The 16,347-nt window shown below is 44.0% G+C and overlaps 1 protein-coding gene across 3 annotated transcripts in view; it reads left to right on the top strand.

Annotated features, from left to right (window-relative positions):
• The window catches only part of LOC125998742 (uncharacterized), a 40,967-nt gene that overhangs the window by 1,667 nt on the left and 22,953 nt on the right, over positions 1-16,347 (top strand). For all 3 annotated transcript variants that reach the window (XM_049766813.1, XM_049766811.1, XM_049766812.1), the window contains exon 2: positions 256-450. The gene's annotated coding sequence lies outside the window, so the exon portion shown is untranslated. The remainder of the gene's footprint in view (positions 1-255; positions 451-16,347) is intronic.

Raw genomic sequence — 16,347 nt, 5'->3', positions numbered from 1 at the left:
GAAAAGAGCTGTCTATAACTGATTAAGGCTGGGGATAAACAAATCTGCAAAACAGATGTGCAGGAAGGCACTCAAAAGGGCATCAAGGGAAGAGAGCATCTATCATCCTGGACTGGCCAAAAAGAGTTTAAGGAATGTAAGGATAAACTGTTCCCTCTCATTTGGATCCCACCCCCATTCTCTAATGCCTACTAAATATCTTAGTGTCCTTATATATTCTGATCCGTTTTCCTTATGTCCTTTTTCTATCTCTAGATTATTAGATCCCTGAAAATTACTGGGGAACTGATCAAGATTTCGAGCTAAAGATGGAGGAAATAAGTTGCCTAAAAGTTATTCTTCTAATGGATTCATTTCGATCACCATAAAGAAGATTCCAAATTCCAGGGTCCTTTCCAGCAAGGCCCTGCAACCTATAGAAGTGCATGTGCCAATTCCTGAGCTGTGCCTGTGAGTATACTACTTCCCCAAAGGGGGTGCATTGTTTGATTACACCCGAGAGTGATGACTGATTGTCGCTGAGATGTCAGCAGCTTATCAGAACCCAGGGATTGTGAAAACGGAAAGTTGGTTCTCTGTTTGGCTTTTGAAGGACAGGTGGAGAAAAGGCGAAGGAAAGGTCTTTTATTTCCCCCAACTGTATTGATGTAGAAGTGACCTGATGTATGCATCTGGGGTGTACACTGGATCATTTGCTAGGCGAATGTATCATGAATTGACTAACGACAGGAAGGTTGATTCTTGACCAAGCGCAATCTGTTAGAATGGTCTCACAGAAGTGGAACAAAGGCGAGGTTCCAGTTTTAAAAACTTGGCAACCTGCTCTTGATTTCTTCTTACTCTCTTGTGTGTTGTCCTGACTGAAAGAAGCTGGGAAGAGCCAGCAGTTGACTGCTTTCTTGCTGGGTGGCACCACCCAGCCCTGCCAGTTTGCAGGATTTTGAGTTGAACTCCCCATGGCACTGAGCATGTCCTCTTCAATAACTTTGTCCCTCATCTGCTTGGTTGTTAACATAGTGTTCATTGTTTCTGGCTGGCTGCACGATACCCAGAAGAAGCCCCAGGTACTTGTGGCATAGAGTGTTCCAGGATTGTTGAGGCTTGAGAAACATAGTGGGAAAGCATGCCAAGTAGTGACAGTGCAGCAATGGCATCAACAGCATCAGACTTAGTGCCTTTGTCATGGGTTTCAATCTGAGCATTTAGAAAAGTTTTTGTTTTATTTTTTTTTGGTTTTTGGGTCACAGGTATCGTGACGCTCAGGGGTTACTCCTGGCTCTGCACTCAGAAATCGCTCCTGGCAGGCACAGGGGACTATATGGGATGCCGGGATTTGAACCACTATCTGTCCTGGATCAGCTATGTGCATGGCAAACGCCCTACTGCTGTGCTATCTCTTCGCCCTGATTTTCTTTGTTTTTGAAGATCTCACCTGGCAGTGCTCAAGGGCCTTCAGGGCCACACCCAAAAATGCTGGGGAAACCTTAGGGCTATGCCCACTGATGCTCAGGAGGCCTCTGGTGCCTGATATCCAAACCAAGTCAGGTACATGCTTTGCATGTGTCCTAATTCCTGCACTATGTCCCTCGCCCCAAAATGATTTTCAGGAGAGAATGATTAGACCCTGAACTTCAAGGCAGACATCTTGTCTCTAGCAGAGAGAGCAGACTGAGGAAACAGCATATATTTGCTTCTGTCTTTTACAGACTGATGAGTCCAGGGTAAACAAATTGTTAGGTTCCAGTTTCCACTGTCTGTCCATTACCTGGAACAATCTTAGGCTTAAAAAGTCAGCTTGGTGGCCAGAGGTCAAGGGGACTCAAGTACATTTGTGGTATTAAGAAAAGACAGAACTAGGGGCCGGTGAGGTGGCGCTGGATGTAAGGTGTCTGCCTTGCAAGCGCTAGCCAAGGAAGGACTGCGGTTCGGTCCCCCGGCGTCCCATATGGTCCCCCCAAGCCAGGGGCAATTTTTGAGCGCTTAGCCAGGAGTAACCCCTGAGCATCAAACAGGTGTGGCCCGAAATACCAAAAAAAAAAAAAAAAGGAAAGAAAGAAAGGACAGAACTAAATATTCAGACCATGGAGTCAACACTGAAATCATGAGACCGAAACTTGAACATCTATACTTTTTTTTTTCTTTCTTTCTTTTGGGGACTGGGGACCGGAGACCGGGGACCGGGGACCGGGGACTGGGGATCGGGGATCGAGGACCGAGGACCGAGGACCGGGGACCGGGGACCGGGGACCGAGGACCGAGGACCGACTTTCGTTCTTGATTAATGAAAACATTGTTGGCAAATGCTTTCCCTCTGGTCCGTCTTGCGCTGGTCCAAGAATTTCACCTGTAGCGGCGCAATACGAATGCCCCCGGCCGTCCCTCTTAATCATGGCCTCAGTTCCGAAAACCAACAAAATAGAACCGTGGTCCTATTCCATTATTCCTAGCTACGGTATCCAGGCGGCTCGGGCCTGCTTTGAACACTCTAATTTTTTCAAAGTAAACGCTTGCGGAACACTCAGCTAAGAGCATCGAGGGGGCACCGAGAGGCTAGGGGCGGGGACGGGCGGTGGCTCGCCTCCCGGCGGACCGCCCGCCCGCTCCCAAGATCCAACTACGAGCTTTTTAACTGCAGCAACTTTAATATACGCTATTGGAGCTGGAATTACCGCGGCTGCTGGCACCAGACTTGCCCTCCAATGGATCCTCATTAAAGGATTTAAAGTGGACTCATTCCAATTACAGGGCCTCGAAAGAGTCCTGTATTGTTATTTTTCGTCACTACCTCCCCGGGTCGGGAGTGGGTAATTTGCGCGCCTGCTGCCTTCCTTGGATATGGTAGCCGTTTCTCAGGCTCCCTCTCCGGAATCGAACCCTGATTCCCCGTCACCCGTGGTCACCATGGTAAGCACGGCGACTACCATCGAAAGTTGATAGGGCAGACGTTCGAATGGGTCATCTTCGCCACGGAGGGCGTACGATCGGCCCGAGGTTATCTAGAGTCACCAAAGCCGCCGGCGCCCGCCCCAGAACATCTATACTTTAAAGGCACCTGTTGTGATGACAGGCTGGGAGGGGGAGGTCAGGGAGGGGACCTGGGAATTTGGGTGGAGGGAGATTGACACTGGTGCTGGAATAGGGGATGTCTCAAACTCAACTTAGAATAACCTTTGTAAATCACAATGCTTTAAATAAATTTTTTTTTATCAGATTGATATTCAACTTTTAAAAGAGAAGACAAGTATGTATTTTTCTTTAAAGGGAGTTTTAGGTCCTAGATGGGTTCACATGTGTATGTTAGCGTATATTCTGTTGTTATTATTTGGGGTGGGGGGGACCATGCCTGGCCATACTCAGAGTTTACTTCTGGTTCTGTGCTCAAGAATTGCTTCTGGCAGGGTTTGAGAGGACAATGCAAGGTGCCAGGAATAAAACCTAGATTGCCCACATGCAAGGCAAGCACCCTACCTGCTGTACTGTTACTTTGGTCCTCTTAGCTGTTATTCCTTCTGGCAGAACCTCATCAATGGATGAGGGTTGTGCAACCGGTTTATTCTGGAAAGGTAAATTGTAAACTCTGCTAAAAAGTTTTACAGCATCAAGGATGTTTAGGAGGGCTTGGTATGGTCCCTTTCACTCAGGCAGTAATTGTTTTGAGTTGCTGTATTGTTTTGATCCGGGGGCCATACCTGACAGTGTCCAGGGTTCACTCTGAGCTTAACACTCAGAGTTACTCCTGGCAGTGCTCAGGGAACCATATGTGATGCTGAGGGCCGAACTGGGATAGGCAACATAGAAGGCAACTGTCATAGCACCTGGATTCTCTCCCCATTCCTTGGGCAATCATCCCGACTGATACTGAATACAATGCTGAAAAAGGGAAAAGATCCACTGCTAAATGCACTCCAGTGCTTCAGTAGCTATTCTTTTGGGGCTACCCTCCTGATTTTTAGGCACTGACTGACAGAAGGCCCGAGAAGGGCTAACTAAGAGTAGACTCTCTTTCCATTAAGACATGAATATTCCTCCCCCTGTTAAGGGTTGCCCAGGGCTGTACCATTGTGAGCAGTGGGGCACTGGATCCTGGTGCCATTCTGGGCTCCTGACAGAGGGGACTAAGGGTGATCTGCTTCCTTTTGATGTTGAGTTCAGGGCCCCAGCAGTGGCAGCAGATGGTGCTACTCCTCCTTCTGGGCATCTGTTGGGGCAGCCAGCCCTGTGGACGGCATCAGACTGGCAATATGAGCTCTATTCAAGCTGCTTGGCACCTGACCCCCTCATCTGACTGCCTAGGAAAGGCTCCCGAACTGACTTTGAGATGTTCTTCCCTATAGTAGGGACCAATCAGTGAACATACTATCCTGTTCAAGTCAGTACCAGGAATCCCTTCAAGAAGCTCTTTTGAGTTAATTTCTTCCCAGAGCTGCCATCCAATTGGATGGGAGCCACTGAGATTGTAATGGGTCCAGGCTGCAGAATGCAAGACCATCAAAAAGGGGGAGGGTCCAGATTGGTTCCTTTATTTCAGGAATGTGGGCATAGCAGATGTAATAAATATCTATTTTCTGAGTCTTGATATAATGCTATATAAAGGTTTGGGATTCATTTATTTCACTCCATGTGTTGTTCTTTTATTTTGCTTTGATTTTTTGTTTTGTTTCGTTTTGTTTTTGTTTTTCAGAAAAGATCTCACCATGTCATTGGGCTGGGGAAATAGCTCACAGGGCTGGAGCACATGCTCTGCATGCTAGAACCCCAGTTTTGAGTCTTGGCACCACATGGTCCCCAGAAATCTGCCAGGAGTGACCCCAAGCACTATTGGGTGTGGCCTCCAAACTAGAGGGAAACAGCATCTGGGGAGTCAGAGATGGTACAAGGATCGAGGCACTTGCCTTGAACACAGGTGATCTGGATTTAATTTCTGGCACCACATATGGTTTCCCAAATACTGTTATGTTTGATGGCTGAATGCAGAAAGAGGAGTAGCTCTGATCATCCCCGGGAATGGCCCACCCACCCCCATTACAAACATGCACTTAAAAAAAACCCAAATAAATGCAAAATGATATGGCAATTAAAACTGTATTAATATTGCCATCTTTCTCCAAACTTCAGTTTATATTGAGGTCATGGAATTTTCAAAAAGAGAAGTTCCTTTCCTTTTAGCCTTTTAGCTATGTGATTGCAAACTTTTCCAGTGTTTTGTTTTGTTCTGATTTTGTTTGGTTTGCAGTGCTAGGGATTGAACCCAGGTCTCAGGCATGCAAGGCATGTGCTTTGCCACTGAGCCACATCCCTGGCCCTTTTCCAGTGTTTTTTTTTTTTTTAACAAGAAGGGTCTGCGGGAACAGATGCTGAATTGTGAGGCGTCTGTGGCAAGCAGAAGAGAGAAAAGACTTAAATCAAGGGGATCCTGGTGCTTTGTTCCTCAGTGCAAGAGATGGAGAATCAGACCCCTTCTAGTTAGGTTAAGGGGCCCTGATTCTTGTGTCCCTAATGAGGTGCCTTAGTCAGGGGAAGGACACTGGCCTCCCTGGCCAGAATTCTGTCTCCTACAACTTAGATCAGATACAGTGGACTCTGAGTGCCAGCAGGCCCTCTGACAGCACAGGTTCTTGGCTCCTTGGTTCTGCTGTCTGTGGGGCCTAGAGAAGGGCCATGGCTTTGAAGGATGTAGCCACAGGATCACACTGCTGCAGCCTGAGATTGGGGTTTTTCTTGCCTCTTTGTCGCTTCCTTTAGGGAAAGCTCTAGTCATTTTTTGAGGGGGTTAGCCTCAGTGACGTTCCAGATTTTAGTCAGAGCCCAGAAATCCCCTCTCATGAACCAGGGAGAGACCACCAGGAAAGAGAGAGATGTTGGCACGGTAGAGATAATTTCCCAGAGGAAAATTGCAAAGAAGCAAGGAAGGCAACTAGGAACCCCACAGGTAAGTTCACCCTGGAAACAGTGGGACTTAACATGCAGCTTTTTACGAGTTCCCTCTAGCCTGTAGATTTTGATAAAGTGACTTTACTTCCTCCCTCCCTGAAAGTTGCAGGGGTGGAGCGGTAAATGAGGAAATCTGATTTTTATAGCAGTTTTGACTCCACGGGGTCTCATCTGGGGTCACGGGGCATTTCAAAGGGGTTGTCAAGGAAAGGACTTTGAATCTTTGAAGATTCCTGTCCCCCTTGGTCTTATCAGGATATCTTTCCTAGCTGTCAGTGATCCCCAAACTGGGCCTGATTTTGAGCTTATTTCGGGGAACTGGGCACTCCTTTTCAGGAAATGACTTACCCAGCATTCAAGCCCTATAAGTCCCTAAACAGTGTGAAAAAAAAATCATCCAATAGAATGTGACACTCCAAACAATGCTGAATGGTTTTATGGCTGTTAGTCTTGCCCTGGAATTTGCAGCCAGAGGAACTTGACCTGATTGCTGGCCTCAGTGGGAAATACAATTTTTTTTTGTTTTTGTTTTTTGGGTCACGCCTGGCAGCACTCAGGGGTTACTCCTGGTTCTTTGCTCAGAAATCGCTTCTGGCAGGCTCGGGGGACCATATGGGATGCCGGGATTCAAACCACCGTCTTTCTGCATGAAAGGCAAACGCCTTACCTCCATGCTGTCTCTCCGGCGGGAAATACATTTTGCAATGTTAAGTCTTTATTTGGGGGTGGGCGTGGGGGAAATGCTGGTGGTACTCAGTGGCTACTCCTGGTTCTGTGCTCAGAAGTGACCCCTCACTGTCCCAAGGGACCAATAGGGGCTGGCAGGTGCAAGGCAAGCACCTTAACCCTATACTATCTCTCTGGCCACTAACTTTTAATTCTTAGTTTCTTGAATTGTAAAAATATCATCTAGAATGAAAAAGATACAGATTTATTATAATTCCAATGATTTGGGGGCATTGTTGGTGTGAGGGTCACTCCCTAAGGTGGGGTATACAGGTAGCATGCAGTGCCAGAGATCAAATCCAGGACTTCTCACAATCAAGGCACCTTGCTCCATTACCTAGCATCTTAAACTGGGGGGTAAAGTGTACCTCACTGAATTTGAGGGTGGTAAAAAACCCTTAAAAAGTTGTCTGACAATAAATGTCTTTGATTTCTTCTCAGTAAATATTTGATGTATTATAACTACTTTTATTGTCAATAAAAACATTTTGGTAGGGCCCGGAGAGATAGCACAGCGGTGTTTGCCTTGCAAGCAGCCGATCCAGGACTGGTTCGAATCCCGGTGTCCCATATGGTCCCCCGTGCCTGCCAGGAGCTATTTCTGAGCAGACAGCCAGGAGTAACCCCTAAGCACTGCCGGGTGTGACCCCCCCAAAAAATTTTTTTTGGTACATTGGAGAAAAGAGGTTTAATTATTCTGGTTTCAGGGTGGTTCTGAGGACAAAGTGGGAGTAAAACTTGCCTGGTTAAGCAAAATTTCAAGTTTTTTAAACTGATAAAAAGAAGGTTACATTTAAGAGCTGTGAAGTTAGGCCAGAGATAGCACTGTGAGTGGGATATTTGCCTTGCAAGCAGACGACACGGGTTTGATCCCTAGCAACCCATATGTTTCCCTGAGCCTGCCAGGAGTAGTTTCTGAGCACAGATCGAGGAGTAACCCTTAAGTGCTGCTGGGTGTAGCCCCAACCCAAAAAATAAATAAAAAAGAGCTGAAGAGACCACATTTTAATGTGGTAACTGATGCATGATTCTATTCTATTGGCCACACCCAGCTGTGCTAAGGGCTTACTCCTAGCTGTGTGCTCAGTGATTGCTCCTGGCAGGACTCAAGTGACCATAGAATGGTGCCAGGGATCAAAACCAGGGGCAGGCAAGTGCCCTACCTATCACTCTGACCTGGAGATAAAAATGTTTATATTCAGAAAATATGCGAAGGAATAACAGAAAAGACTGAAATTGTAAGTGGAGTGAGCTCTTCTGTGCTCCAGAGGAATAATTTTCTTTTCCTTTGGAAAGAAGCAAACCTTTGAGAGAGATTAGCAAAAGTGTTCCCCGATGTTCAGATGTGCAACTGTAAACTACTAGATATGACCAATATATAACTACGGCCCTGTCATTTAGAGGCTATTCTATGCATCTTTCAGTTAAGGGGAAAATACAAAACTATAAAGTCTTATTCACCAGCAGGGCAGTTACTGCCTTTGTAGAGATAATTTGGACAATAACACTTTTAATTACAATTTCATAAATGAAATTTTAAAAGTATAGTATAGTGACTCCTATTATCATAAAAAGTAGTATATATGTTCTCAGTTTTCCTTAAAAAAATCAGTTTCCTGCTCTTTTCCCAGAGAAGTCAGGAGATCAATCACTCATGCAAGGAATGTTGGTTCTCGGATGATTTATAAAGTAAACAAAAATTCAGGCATGACCCACAAGGCCATTCATTAGTTCTAATCGAGGCAGTGTTTGCAATGACTTTTGGGGGAGTCTCACAGTCTATGATAGCTTGAAGATATTTAGAAGTACAACACAAATTTTATATGACTATAAATACTGTGTTTAGCCCTTGAAGCTTACATTCAGATTTCCATAGCCACTCAGAGAGATGGGACAGTTTGCCTCACACATAGCCAGCCAGGGTTTGATCTCCAGAAATATATGTGGTTCCCCCAAAGTACTGCCAAATGTTGTAGTATATGGGTCCCTGAAGACTCAAGCGACCCCGTAATGAGATGATCCAGGAGAAGCAAAGGGCAAAAGATTACCCCAGATCTGCATCCCTGAACTGCATCTTCCCAGCTCTTTTATTAAATTATTTAAACACTGGTTATAAGGTTATTTGTAATTAATTTTTTCCACAGTTAAAAATTGTTCATAATTGAGTTTCAGTCATATAATGTCCAACACCCTTCACCAGTGCACATTTCCTGCCACCAGTGTCCATTTCTCTCCTGCCCTCCTCTCCCTGCTTTTTCCCCTCCCCACCTCAGTGGCAGACATCTTTCCTCTCTCTCTGTCTCTCTTTCCTTCTCTCTCTTTCTCTTTCTGTCTGTCTCTCTTTGTTTCTCTCATGCTCACTTTCTCCTTTTTTCCTTTTAGACATTGTGCTTTGCAATATTTTACTAAGGGGTATCATGTATACCACTTTTATCTCCTTTCAGCCCCCATTTCTTGTCCAGAGTGATCATTTCCAACTCTCATACTCATAGTGGTCCCTTCTCTGCCCTAACTGAATTCCCCCATTATTTGTGGCAAACTTCCTCCCATGGACTGGTCCTCCTGGCCCTTGTCTCTATTGTTTCTGGATATTATCAACATACTATCTATCCAGCTCTTTTCTTGTGCTCTTCACAAAGGCTTGTGTGTATGTTAACCTTTAGCATTTCTCCCTGGGATTTCACTTTGGGCAAACAAAACATAACAGACACTGGCAAAGTGACCTTGTTAGATGTTACTAAGAAAAAAACTCTTGTGGGAACTTTTAGGGAATGTTAGGAATATGACTTTGCAGGTGTGACCGTGGCCATGTGCAGCCAGGCCTGCCTTGGCAGACATCTGCTTGTCCTCTCCTTAAATCTTTAAGCCAGAAGTGATCCCTGAGCACGTAGCCTGAAGGAAGCACTCAGCACCACTGAGGGTGGTGCAAAAGTAAATAAAAATATTTCCAAATTGCAGCTGGAGACATTGTACAGGATTTTCATGCCTCTGTCTCTGCTGGGATTCTCATTCCTTCTCCAGCACCTGAATATAGTCCCAAGTGTACCACCAGGTGTCACTCCTGAGCACAAAGCCAGAAAGACCCCCCCCCCCAATCACTGCTGACTCCCCCAAATCAGAAGATTTCCATTTCCAGGTTGTATAGTCTTTAGTTGCTCTTTGGTTTAGGGACCATACCCAGTGGTGCTCAGGAACTATTCCTATAGCACTCCTTAGGGTTCACTCCTGGTGTTGCTCAGGGGACCCTACAGTATTAGAGATGGAACCCAGGCCTCACATATATTGTCTCCAGCTTTTTGAGCTATCTTTCTAAGTCCCAATCTATATGATCTTTGGGGGTGATTCTTATCCAGTGTTATTCAATTAGAAAACTTTGAAATCTTAATGCGTACAAATCATAGCCATATGTTGTTTTAAACTTAAAAAAATCATTAAGAATACTGGAACACCATCAGATGTGGACCAAAAATTAAAAACAAACAAAAATGTAAGAACTTTCACTGTTTCAAAACAACCCGGGGCCGGGAAGGTGGCGCTAGAGGTAAGGTGTCTGCCTTGCAAGCGCTATCGTAGGACGGACTGCGGTTTGATCCCTCGGCATCCCATATGGTCCCCCCAAGCCAGGAGCAACTTCTGAGCGCATAGCCAGGAGTAACCCCTGAGTATCAAACGGGTGTGGCCCCCCCAAAAAAAAACCAAAATAAAGGGCATAATTTGGTCTAAGTTCATATTTCAGGGCCAGAGAGATTAGTACTGGGGTTAAGATATTTTCCTTGCATGTAGCCAGTCCTGTTGAATCCCTGGCATATGGCCCTCCCAACATTGCCAGACATGATCCCTGAATACAGAGACAGGAATAGGCTCTGAGCATTGTGAGGTATGACCCCCTCCCCCAATATATATATATATGTGTGTGTGTGTGTGTGTGTGTGTGTGTGTGTGTGTGTGTACACATTTCAGAGAAAAGCTCCAAGTTTTAGATGTGCAGAATGGTCTTTAAAGAGTAAGTGTTTGGCTTATGGTGACTGATTTTTCTGTGACTTTTAAATTTAAGTCTTCACGTTTTTAGGGTTTCTTTAGTATACTAGCTTTTTGTTCCTTTGATTTACATCTACCCAATTTAAGGGATGGGGGTGACAGGCTCGGCAGCTGCCCTAGATCAAAGTATTCAGTCTCTTGGTGGTAAAATAGGGCATGCACGGCAGCACAATACCGGAAAGTTATGGGAATATGATCTTGGAATCGTGGACCAGCTGGACCATGGCCACTTCCTGGCTGCGTCTCCACCACTTAAGCGCTAGATGGAGCGCGCACATGCGGTGCCCATTTCCCAGCTACTCTGGCAGTGTACAGTGTACACTACAGTGGCAGGGCCCACTGCTGGTATGCCCTGTTACTTCCCTACATATTCTGGGTGCCACTTCAACCAGGTGCCTAGTCCTTCACCCACAAGGCTAACTTCTGGAACACCTGGGCCACAGCTGATAATACCCAGCTTTCTGCAGCTCTACCCACCCTGACCAAGGCTTCATTTCAGCTGAGATGCAAAGTCAGTTGAGACGCAAAGTCCCAGAATCTGGACTAGTAACGTGATTAGGGGCATGCAGAACTGGGCAGGCCACTCCTCACCACCTGGTAATCTTGCGATGTGTGTGTCTCCCCCCCCCCCATCCTGCAATCCTAGTATAATTGTTTCTATTTTAGAACAAATTGAGATGATTTTTGGAAAACTTCGTGTAACAATTACAAATATATTGAACAATAAAAATTGTTCAATAAAGGGGTGTTATGACTTCTCCTGAACCCTCACAGCCGAATTATCAAGGGAAAAATTGTTTTCAGACGGCACCTCCACTTGGAGAAACAGATCCTGGATTGGAGTCAGTTATGACAAAAGCCCATGAAATGGTTATGAAAAACCGCACCTGTTCAGATAGAGCTACAGTCTGTCCAACTTTATGAATGCCCATAAACATGCATCTGTAAGCATACACACACAACTAGTGGAGGCACGTACATTCTTTAGCTAGGGAGAGAAAGAGCTCATCAGGAGTCTCAGAAAAACTAAGGGCATGGACAAATTATAGCACAGAAAATAATAAAATAAGGGGACTGGAATGATAGCACAAAAGCAGGGGTTTGCATTGCACGCAGCTGACTCGGGACAAACCTGGATTCGATTCCCAGCATCTCATATGGTTCCCCGAGCCTCCAGGGGTGATTTTTGAGTGCGGAGCCAGGAGTAACCCCTGAGTGCTGCCAAGCGTGGTCCCAAAACAACAAAAGAAAAAAATAAGGCGGAAGATTGGAAAGAATTGTTTTTCTAAGAACAGAATCCTAAATTAATCAGATGTTAATGTTAATCCTAAATTCAGATGTTAATGAAAGATCACTCTCAAACACTCCATTCTTTTTTAGTATTTGGTTTAAAAAAAGAGAGAGACTCCTCAAGAGAAAAGCCCTGTACAACTTTTAACTACACATTTATTTTCCTGCATCAATTAAAATAGGCAATGATTTGAGTCCTTTGGAGTTGGAGGGGCAGGACTGTGGTTTTGCAGTGGAGTTCAGACCTTGCATGCCCGAGACTTGGCCTTGGCTCCTTGCACCAGATGAAAAATTAGATACATAAAATTGGATGGTTTTTCCTACAGTGTATGTAAGAAATAAAATAAACTCCTCATTTTGGGTATCTCATTCTCCCACTTAATGGTGAGATTTTCTTTTTTAAAAAAATCTATTTGGGGACCCAAGTGATAACAAAAGGAGTAGGGCACTTGCCTTTTTTTACATGACCAACATGGGTCTGATCTTCAGCACCCCATATAGTACCTGAACCCTGCCAGGAGTAACTTCTGAGTGTGGAGCCAGGAGAAACCCCTGAGCATGGCTAAGTATGGCCTAAAAAAACCCCAAAAAGTTAAAAATTAAATCCTATTTCAAAAGAAATTTACAAATATGAACTCATCTGTGTTATCCATGAAATTCACCTGGGTGCCTGGTAAGGGGTTCTTTACAGTGTCCAGTTTGCTTTTCAGCAAGAAACAAACTAAGGGGTTGGGACCAGAGAGATAAAAGTTTGGGTAAGGCATTTACCTTGAATGTTGCCCACCCAAGGTTTGTTCCTCAGCATCATATATGGTCCCCCAGCACTGCCAGGTATGACCCCTGAGCACTGTTGAGTGTGTGTCTCCTCCCCAAACAAACAAAACTAAAGCAAAAAACTAAAGGATTAGGTGGTGAATCAAAAATGTACTGCTTTGGGTGCTAACCACATTCAGCTCTTTTAACATGCTGCTTTGTCTTCCATTGTTGCCTACAGCAAGGGCAAGGGTCAGAGTGCTGGTGACCTGGGTCAGTTTTATAGGCACCTCTGGACCAACTGAAATTAACAACCCTGATGGAATTTCCCTGCAAAGCTGCTGCGGATCCAGGGGTCACCCCTTGCCCCTTGCTCACAGCTTCCTGCTTAGCTTTTGTCTTCCTCACATCTGCCATCATTGGAAAAGAAAAACTGGATTCCCACTACCCTTCCTTCTCAGCTTTCCCTGCAGGTCTTGCTCAGCCCAGGACAAAGGCCTTCGAGGTTTGTCTTAGAAACTGGGAGTTACCCTCTTTGTCAGGCCTGCCTGATCAGGAAACAGGTGTGCAAGGTTTCATCTTCACACAGCCCAGGGTCTTACTACCACATAAAATTCTGCTTCTCAAAGAAGTTTTCCTTTTCCTCTGCCCTTCTCACCGCCTAGTTAACGATACTCTTCCTTTGGCCTTTTCCAGTAGATGGGGAATTTTTCATTTCCTCCCACTTCTGGGAAAAAAACTGACCATTTTTCTTGTGTCAAACCAAGAAAAAAGGGTACATAAAAAAAAGGCTAGGGTACATATTGGTGAAAATTCCTACCTCTTCGTGGGGCAGAGATCACACATGCACATATGTACACACACATTGTGCACACATAAATAGATGAGCAACTAAAAATTTTAATTTCTGCCTGTTCTCCAATTGGAAGGCCCACAGGAGGCAAATTAATTTGCCACCCAAAGCTCCAGAAATCAGAGGCAGAGAATGAATTTATTCCTAATGGAAGCCAGTGGTGACCAAACTTGCTGTTTTCCAAGGCTCCGTGTAGTTTGGGCAAAGTAGCTCTGGCCCTTCTATGGTAGCCAAGACCATGAACTTAAACCTTAATTTTGCATATTGGAAAAAAAATTGAATCTAGTACTTCAGGGCAGCCCTGAGGAAGAAGTTTAAGTGAAACTTTTGCCTGTTTATTTGTATAGTTTTGACCAACTATGCAACATTTTGCCTTCAATAAAAAGAAATTTACATTTTAAATAAGTAACAGACAAGCTATTTTTTTTTGGAAATTTTTGTGTTTTTTTAATATATATTTTATTTAAACACCTTGATTACATACATGATTGTGTTTGGGTTTCAGTCATGTAAAGAACACCACCCATCACCAGTGCAACGTTCCCATCACCAATGTCCCAAATCTCCCTCCTCCCCACCCCACCCCCGCCTGTACTCTAGACAGGCTTTCCATTTCCCTCATACATTCTCATTATTAGGACAGTTCAAAATGTAGTTATTTCTCTAACTAAACTCATCACTCTTTGTGGTGAGCTTCCTGAGGTGTGCTGGAACTTCCAGCTCTTTTCTCTTTTGTGTCTGAAAATTATTATTGAAGAATGTCTTTCATTTTTCTTAAAACCCATAGATGAGTGAGACCATTCTGCGTTTTTTCTCTCTCTCTGACTTATTTCACTCAGCATAATAGATTCCGTGTACATCCATGTATAGGAAAATTTCATGACTTCATCTTTCCTGACAGCTGCATTATATTCCATTGTGTATATGTACCACAGTTTCTTTAGCCATTCGACTGTTAAAGGGCATCTTGGTTGTTTCCAGAGTCTTGATATGGTAAACAGTGCTGCAATAAATATAGGTGTAAGGAAGGAGTTTTTGTATTGTATTTTTGTGTTCCTAGGGTATATTCCTAGGAGTGGTATAGCTGGATTGTATGGGAGCTCGATTTCCAGTTTTTGGAGGAATCTCCATATTGCTTTCCATAAAGTTTGAACTAGACGGCATTCCCACCAGCAGTGGATAAGAGTTCCTTTCTCTCCACATCCCCGCCAACACTGTTTATTCTCATTCTTTGTGATGTGTGCCATTCTCTGTGGTGTGAGGTGGTATCTCATCGTTGTTTTGATTTGCATCTCCCTGATGATTAGTGATGTGGAGCATCTTTTCATGTGTCTTTTGGCCATTTGTATTTCTTCTTTGTCAAAGTGTCTGTCCATTTCTTCTCCCCATTTTTTGATGGGATTAGATGGTTTTTTCTTGTAAATTTCTGTCAGTGCCCTATATATTTTGGAGATTAGCCCCTTATCTCATGGGTATTGGGTGAATAGTTTCTCCCACTCAGTGGGTGGCTCTTGTATCCTGGGCACTGTTTCTATATTTGACAAGCTCCTGATAATTTCAGTTATTGTAGGTCCAAGTGGACACTAAATATTAGAGGTCTGGGGAGCAGAATGTACATTTGATAGGAACAAAATGTAATTCTCAAGATAACAATTTTCACATTGGGGGTTGGAGAGAGTCTCAAAATGCTGTATGTAGCACAGGCTTGCTTGCCAGAGAGCTGGATTAGATAACAGGCACTGCATGGTCACATGGCCATAAAAACTGGGAAGAAATATTAATATTCATAAACTATGTTAATGAATGTCAGGCTCTACAACCTAGTTGTTAAATAATCTGTATTTAGGGGCTAGAGAGATAGTACGGGGGTAAGACTTGCATAATGCCAACCATGCTTCTGTCCCCAGCGCCAACAAGAGTGGCCCCTGAGCAACCCTGTGGTGGCCCAACACCCCGCACTCCCCCAAAACCTATTTAACTGAAGTGAACTGAATAATAAATTGGGTGTCAGTTTTTTTTCTCGTTTGCTCTATGCTATAAATTAAAGAAAATTTTATTTTCTTTTGAAAGAAGAAAGCCTTTGAGAGAAAACACCTTTGCCTAATATAAGACCTATTTTTCCCCAGGGCCATATCAATAGTAAAGTACTTGCCTTGCACACAGTTATCCTGGGTTCGATCTATGGCACCCTAGCTGGTCTCCCAAGCACTGCCAGAGTGAATGCTGAATGTAGAACCAGATGTAAGCCCTAAGCACTGGTGGTGTGGCCCAGAAATATACACACAAATATTTTTCCTTCTATATTATATACATACATTTTTCTTATGAAACTTTCTCAGATGACAGTAGAAAGAGTTTAAGAAGCTCTGCTATATCACACAAGTCACATTCCCAGCTCATATAAATTTTGTAAGATAAGATAAGTTTATTACAAAGTAGAAGAGAAAGAGACTCCCCCCCCAGGTGGGGAGGAAATTAGTCTAGGACTAAGTCCTCAGCCATATAATTTTTAATATTAATATTCTCTCTGCTTTTATAAAGAAGGAAAACATTTTATAATTACTTTATTTAAGCACTATGATTAAAAAATTGTTCATGACTGAATTTCTGTAATCAAATAAACCACCCTTTACCAGTGCACTTTTCCTGCTACCAATGTCCCCAGTTTCCCTCCCATTGACTCACCACCATCACTTACTGCTCTTTCTCTCTTTTTCCTTTTTAACACTGTGGTTTGCACTATTGTTAATGAAAGG

This window comes from Suncus etruscus, chromosome X (assembly GCF_024139225.1).
Source record: "Suncus etruscus isolate mSunEtr1 chromosome X, mSunEtr1.pri.cur, whole genome shotgun sequence".
Taxonomy (NCBI): domain Eukaryota; kingdom Metazoa; phylum Chordata; class Mammalia; order Eulipotyphla; family Soricidae; genus Suncus; species Suncus etruscus.
Note: the sequence above shows the minus strand (reverse complement) of the source record. Positions and strands in the feature narration are given on the sequence as shown.